Source organism: Arachis hypogaea, chromosome 20, assembly GCF_003086295.3.
Source record: "Arachis hypogaea cultivar Tifrunner chromosome 20, arahy.Tifrunner.gnm2.J5K5, whole genome shotgun sequence".
In the NCBI taxonomy this organism is placed as follows: Eukaryota; Viridiplantae; Streptophyta; class Magnoliopsida; order Fabales; family Fabaceae; genus Arachis; species Arachis hypogaea.
In genome coordinates, this window is record NC_092055.1 from 132,256,090 (window position 1) to 132,264,004 (window position 7,915).

The window sequence follows — 7,915 nt, forward strand, 5'->3', positions numbered from 1 at the left end:
GATCTTTTGAAAGATCGGGATCGGGTTCTATTAGGGGGACCATGGATGATTGCAAATAGCTATGTCGCCGTCAAACCATGGAGCACCTCTTTTAGGCCCTCTGAGAATTCCTTCGGATCGACATTGGTGTGAATTTGGATATCGGGTCTCAATATTTGGCATTATGATGAGGAAGCCATGTGCCAGATAACGGCTGTCATTGGAGGTAGCGGCGCTGTTGGCTCTAGCAGCAATGTTGCTGGTGGGGCACCAATGTCATCACTACTTCGCCGCCTTAGCAGGGGGACTACGACGACAACGACAACGATGATCGGAATCTGTAGGGGTTAGGGTTTTATTTTTCTGTTTGTCTACTTCATTGTATTCTACTTTTATGAAATTTTATTATATTCAAACTATTTATTTTTAATAAAATAATTTGTTGATTTTTGCTAATTTTAGGTTTCTACTAATAATTTTATTAACAAAAGTTTTAATTTGACTACTAATTATGTGTTAACTATGTCAAAAAAATCAAAATTCTTCCGTAGAATTTATCGATGGATTAATCTGACGGTAACTTAGTGTCTAAACACGTGAAATACCACCAAAATTTCCATCGGATTAATCGGACGGTAATAATCAATCGATCATCTTGAGCAAGAAGAGAAAGAAGGACCAATTGTAATCCTTTGGCTAAGTTCTCAGCAGCGACAAATGCATTGAAAATATTGACGAAAAATTAACCAGTAATTAGCGTCGGGCGAAAAAATATGCCGATAAACAATTTTTGTCGCCGTTTATACCATCAATTTCAGGACAACAGTAAATCTGATGGTACTCAATGTTTTTCTTGTAGTGAGACAAGCAATGGAAGACATCGCATGGATCCAATGTCACAGAGAAAACGGCCTCGAACCTAGTTAGCAAATGGCGAAGGTAGGCAGCGGCGAGGATGCCGATTGGAACGGCGAGCACCTGAATGTGGTGGAGGTAAAGACGTCAACTTCACATCTCACGACAAACAAGGAGCAGTTCACTCTGTTGATCACCATTACTCGAATTGGGAGACCGGCACAGAGCTAGAGGCATCGGACATGGAAGTGCTTCAATGGCTGTTACAACTAGCAGAAGGGAAAGGGATTGGCAGTTTCCGTCAATGATTAATTGTTTCATTCTTCGAATTTTACACACTGCACTCAATATCACTATCAACTAGTACGGGTCAAACTGTCGCTGCAGCAACAACAACCATGCCAAGCGTCAGTGCCGCATTGACTTGGCCACCTTAGCTACATGACTCTTCATGCCACCACAGAATACACCTATATATACACACGGTGATCCTACACGTACAAATATTTTTGTAGTTAAGTCTAATCAAGTTGATATAAGTCCAACAAAAACAATATACACATGCGTTACCGCTTTTTCTTCTATATTTACAATTAAAATACAATTGATGTATCTAATTTAATTTTTTATGTTTATAAAAAAATTTTAATTTTTATGTTTATAAAAAAATTGATAATCAAGCTGTAAAATTTTTTTGATTATTTTACAATGAAAAAGTTGATTGATTTGCTATAAAACTTTTGATGATTTTTTTGGTTGTCAAAGTATTTCTCAATTCGATAGGATAAAGACTAATTCGTTGTAGATTTGAGCTTTATTTAAGGGTCTGCGACTGACTAATAAGTTGGTATATGTACAAGGCAGAATTCGAACCTCGAACATTTAATTAAGTGAATGAGTGAATTGACCACTCAACTAATTCAAGTTAGTTAAATTTTGATTATTTTGATAATTGTTTATTATGCAAGACATGTATAAATATATTTATTGTGTAACACCCTAACTTTTAGCACCTCATGATCGTACTGAAAGCTCAGGTGTTACTTACCTCTAAACCTTTTTATTCTATACTATTTTTATTTAATATTGAGCCTTTGCGAATACGAACCGAAACTTTCACCAAGAAAATGAAGAGTCGGTACTTTAAATCATTTAATCACAAAATTATATATATTCACGTAGCATTATGTACATAGACTTACTCAAAGACCCTCAAATACAATTTCTACCCCTCTAAAAACCAAAACAATAAATGACGAGGGGAAAGTAAAATCTAAGAACACAACTTGTAAATAGAATCTTCTATGCTCTTGTAATTTCGCACTAAGCCTTCGCACCTATAGCTGAAAGGGGTGGAAATAGAGGGTAAGAATTGGGGAGTTCTTAGTAGGATCGGGGTGTATAGTTATATCCATTTTATATATACTTGGTCAGCAACAACAGTCAACAAAGTACGAGCTAATTCAACAATTATAGAACACAAAACCCAATCACAAACACACACAATCATAGAAAACACACTCACAAACAAATATGCGCAAACAAGTATGATGCATGTCTATCCCTAGTGCAGGTAATGAGCTCATCTGTCAGTTTCGACCCGCTCCCGACGCAACTCAGCAACCTTGTTTGAGTTTGGTTTCCAGTGTCATAACTTCTGTAAGCAACCTCTGTCTTACAGGTGCGACTCTCTTGAGCCGATGTATGCAAACATAACCTCTGTAAGCAACTCTGTCTTACAGGTGAGGTTCTCTCTAGCCAATGTATGCAGCGATAACTTCTGTAAGCAACCTCTGTCTTACAGGTGCGACCATCCCCTAGATTGGCCGATGTATCTCTGGAAGCAAATCTCAGTGGACTCACCACCATATCTCTGCTCGTTATTAGCAGGTACATAATCATCTTAGCTCGTTCTTTTTTTCGTTTCTTTTATTCTTACTCTCTACTCTCCTGTGGCAGAGGTTCTTTAGATTCTTTTAATCTTTTCTCTTTGCTCTTTTGTGGCAGAGGTTTCTTTAATATTTTTCTTTCCTTTTCTTTTGTTTCTTCTTCTTTCTTTCTTATTGTTCATAATATAAATCATCTTCATATTGTTCCCTCGCCTTTCCCTAAGTGTCTTATGAAAAAAAATTATAAAGTTCTTTAATTAAGTCTGCGTTCTCTATAGCTTTTAGGATTAATTTGCTTGCTTGCTTACTAATTAATATTACACATTATAATATTCATACAAAATAATATCTTTGATAAATACTAATTAAGTATAATAATAATAATAATGATAATAGTATAATAATGATAATGATAATAATAATAGTAATAATAAATATAATAATAATAAAAGTTAATTAAATTTTTGTTTCTCAAAATATTTATTTTTTTTGGGTAAATAATTCAAATTTAATAGAATAAGTCATAGTTAAATTAAACTTTAATAATCATAAAATTTTATTTAATTATTTTTGTTAAAAATAATTTTCTTAAAAACAAAATCTTAATATAATATGATAATTCATAAATAAATAATTATTTAATTTTTAAAAATTTGAGATGCTACACATTGAATTAAGAATTGATTAATTATCTTATGATGATTTTTTTTATTATAATTAATTTATTATGATGAGTATTATAGAAATTAATCAAGGATATGACTAAACAAATAAGTTGGAATTGTGTAAAATAACAACATTAAGAAGAATATCATTGAAGAATGAAGATGATATCAAACCAAGTTTGAAAAGCTACTGCACTTACTACCAAACTGAAGAAGGAAAGATTTTTTCTCATTCAAAGCTAATGATTATAGCATTGAAGAGTGCAAGGGCTAGCTTGATCAAATAAGAAATGTTTCAAAAATTGAAGAAGTAGTCAAAGCCCTATATATGAAGAATTCATTCAGGAAAAAAGACAATCAACTTGAGCATAATTCAGATCATATACATAGCGTTTGTGTTTTTTTTTTTTTAATGTATTTATATTTATCTTTTGTTTAGATTAAATTTATCTTGAGAGATATAAACAGAGAGGTGAACTCTATCATGCTCTCTCTAAAATAAAGGATAAATTACTCCTTGTGGCATATACAATGATTATTGATAAATTATCTTTCAACTAAAGTTCCAAAGTTCGAATGAGATCGTCAAATCTAATTACTATCTCTAATACGATTGCTAGAAAATCCTAAAAACGAGAGAGTTAAAAAACTTATAGAAATTTTTGATATATTAGTTAAAAATGATGGTAATTGGTGCGTGAAAGGAAACACCAAGGTATTTTATTTTTTTTTTATCTTTAATTGCTCTTAAATTATTTTTCAATCATTATTTAGATAATAAAAATCTTAAGATGGTAATTATTGACTCATTGTTTTTATGACTAACTAATATTTTGGTTTGTTTTTGTTATATAGTTATACAAGGCTATGAGGGTTGGTTATCTGAAGGGGAGTATCATTGTTGATCTGACTGAATTTTAAGAAAAATACTAGGAAGAAAATCTTAGGAAGGAGAGAGTTGAAAAATTAATAGATGTGCTCGTTGAAATGAGAGATTAAAAGCATATGAACAAGTTTAAAATCCTAACCTAATTGATTGGAAATGGTGATTAGATTTGAGGAATTATGGTTTTAAAGAGGTGTATTTGGTGCGGATTATAAAAATAACACTACTATCAAGTTTCAAGAGAAACATCGCCTCAATTGAAAAGAAAAGAGAAGATAACGTGAATCTTAAAACTCTGGTAGAAAAATAATTTATGAATAATCACTGTATATGTCACAAGGGGTAATTTACCCTCTATTTTAAAAAGGGTAGAGTAGAATTCACCAAAAAAAAGAGTTAATCATACAAAATTTATTTATTCTTTTATTTGAATGTTTGATTTTAAAAATATACTAAAATTAGAGTGTACTTAGTTCTTTTTATCTAAGTTAGGTTAATACTTAGAGATTATTAAATTTGGGTTAGTTTAGGTGTGTTATAAGAGTGTGAGTCTTTTGAAATTATTATTTATAATCAATCTTGATTATAGTAGAAATTCTACAATTATTGTAGTGGAAACTAGACACAAATCACATTATACTTCGTAGTCAAACTAAAATATATCGTTGTGTTACTCTTTTTAATTCTTAATTCTACAACTTTTATTTTCATTTCTGCTCTATTCTGCTACTGCGAGACGAATTAAAAATAAAAATAATTTCCTAAATTCAGTGTACTACATAACAGTTTTATTAAGCACTAAAAGTGATTTTTTAATGCAATCTTCACTTGAGAACATTCAATATTTATATATACAAATACAACAAATTTAATGGTTAATTTCTAATGTTTATACAACACTTTTTTTTTTATTTTAAATAATTTTTTTTTGAATTTACTTAAATTTTGTTTAGATTTTTTTATTTATATTATATTATTTATTATTTTTTTAGGATTTATTAAATATCAAATTCTAAATTTTTTGAATATAAAATTTTAAATTATATCATAAAATTATTTTTTTAAAATTTAAAGTGATAAAAAGAAATGATATAAATGGTTATATTTTTACACAAGTCTTGTGAACAATATGGTTTGGTGTCCCATCTTAGTGACGGTGAGACTCTCCACATGACGTTCAAGAATAGGAAAGCAATGGAGAGAAAGAATGGGAGACTTTGGGTTTTCAAAATGAATGCAATAAATAAAGTCATTTAATAATTTGATTACGCACATTGTGTAGAATATTGACACGTCCATTGAATAAAGTAGTAGAAGGGTTTAAATACATGCTACTGATATTCTTAATTGGTAGATGGGTAATTGATACCAATTAATTTCACATGTTTTGTTTTCAGATTTTCTGAAGACAACTTTTCCAAATAGTGCCAACAAACCTGAATGATCTCCGAACACATGGAGTCCATCATAGCTAAGATTAAAAGTGTTGAGAAAATGGATCAACATATACCAATCTAAAAGGAAAGCATAACAGGTATACCCAGCTCCCATAGATCATAATACGCAATCGTTACTATTTGTTAATTGAGCAGTTATAATATACAATTAGGTATGGTAGATTGTTAGTTGAGTCATGTAGGACAAATTAGTTAGATAAGCATGTGATTTTTTGGTACATAGTGGTGGCTTCTACACGAAACTTATAAATTAGTTACTACTATAGCATAGTCAATAAATCATATATTTTGGCCTTCAGCCACTATATACACATTATTGTATTAAAAAAATATTAAAAAATTATCAGAATTTATTAGTTTTAGTTATAAATTTAGTTATCAATAATTAAAAATACGGAAAAAACTATATTGTTAAATTATTAAACTAAACTAAAAAAATTTAAATTAATTACTAAATAATAACAAAAAATAATAAATTCTGATGACACTTAGTATTTTTCTGTATTAAACATGAGATTAGTTAAAAATGACAAATACTTAAAAATTTTTAGATTTAAATTTTTGAAATAACAAAAATTATATATAATAATCACGAAGGGTATTTTAAAAAAATAAATCCGTATAATAAACTCAAATCACATGTATATACTAGATAAAGAGATAGATGATGATAGATATAAGTCAATAAATTATAATCTTTACTATACGTGTGATTGAATTTTAAATATATAAATTTACATCTAAAATGTTTTCATTTTATTTTTACCTCCAACCAAATATATGCTTTAAGATTAAATTCACCTTCAACATCAAATTTGTGCTTAAAAAAACTAGATGAAAATAGAGGTGGGCTTGATTTGGCAACTACTCCAATAATTCATATATAGGTGATAAAATCGGCTAAATATGTCAAATTGACCTGCCAAATTAGCTAAAATAAAGGCGAGTCAAACAGAAATTTTGTTTTTTTGAAAGACAATAAACTCAACATACTCGGTGGAGCATACAATAATAAAAGACGCACAATAATTCTTATGTCATCTCCAGCATAGCCATCAACAACATGAGTTATTGTTACACCATTCCTTTGAGCTACAAAACGATCTAGCGATACATTCCATCACGACCGTTGCCTTATTCTAAAAAATGAATTCATTTCTACACAGCCAGATACTCCATATAACTGAGAAGAACCCCACTAACCATGTTTTACGCTCGTCTTTTCTCATAGACATCATCCTCCAGCTCTCAAAATGTTCTCTTATGGATCTCGATATGCACCATGCCCGACCCACCTGAGTAATCCACGCACACCAAACCTGCCAAGCAAACTCACACGTAACAAATAAGTGTTGGACAGATTCAACGTCCTTGTTGCACATCACACAGATATTATCATTCTGAGCAATGATGCCGAAGTTACTCAAGCGATCCTTTGTATTAACTCGTCCTACTAGTACAAACCAATTAAACAATTCAACTCTAGGGGAACCAGTCCTTTCCAAATACCATTTGTGAACTTGTAAGAGAGGATATCATCCGTCAGAGTCTGTTCCTGCAACACCTGCACAAATGAGTTAGTAGTATAAACACCTTTCTTGTCAAACTTCCACACCACTTTATCTGATACATCTGCTATCAATCTCACATCATGCAAAATATCAAGCATTTGATTCAGGTTGTCAATCTCCCATTGGCGGAGTTCCCTCCTCCATTAGAAGTTCCACACCCACTCTATCCCGTCCTAAAATCCACAGTCCCCAATAACGAATCTTTTGTGATTTGAAACCAAGAAAAGTCTCGGAAAGGAGTCTTTCAACTTCCCCGACTGTAGCCAAGTATTTTCTCAGAATCTGGTTGATCTACCATCACCAACTTCCATGGCTAGGCCATCAATCATCTTTTATCTGACACTTTGCTCTTTTATTTGCAAGTTACATATTTCTTTCCACAGACCACCTTTTACTGGTATTTAACTGATTTTAACCGTATAAGATAGAATGACTCCTTGGACCAGTTTAAATTTCTTTTTAATATAAAAGGTGATTGAGGATTACAAAATTATTTGTTAATTATTGAAAATTAAATTGAAATTGTATTTTTTAATTTTTTTTTGCAGTAGTTTGAAAATGAATATTGTGATGGACAATTTTATTAATGTTAAGAATTTTAAAAATAAAAATC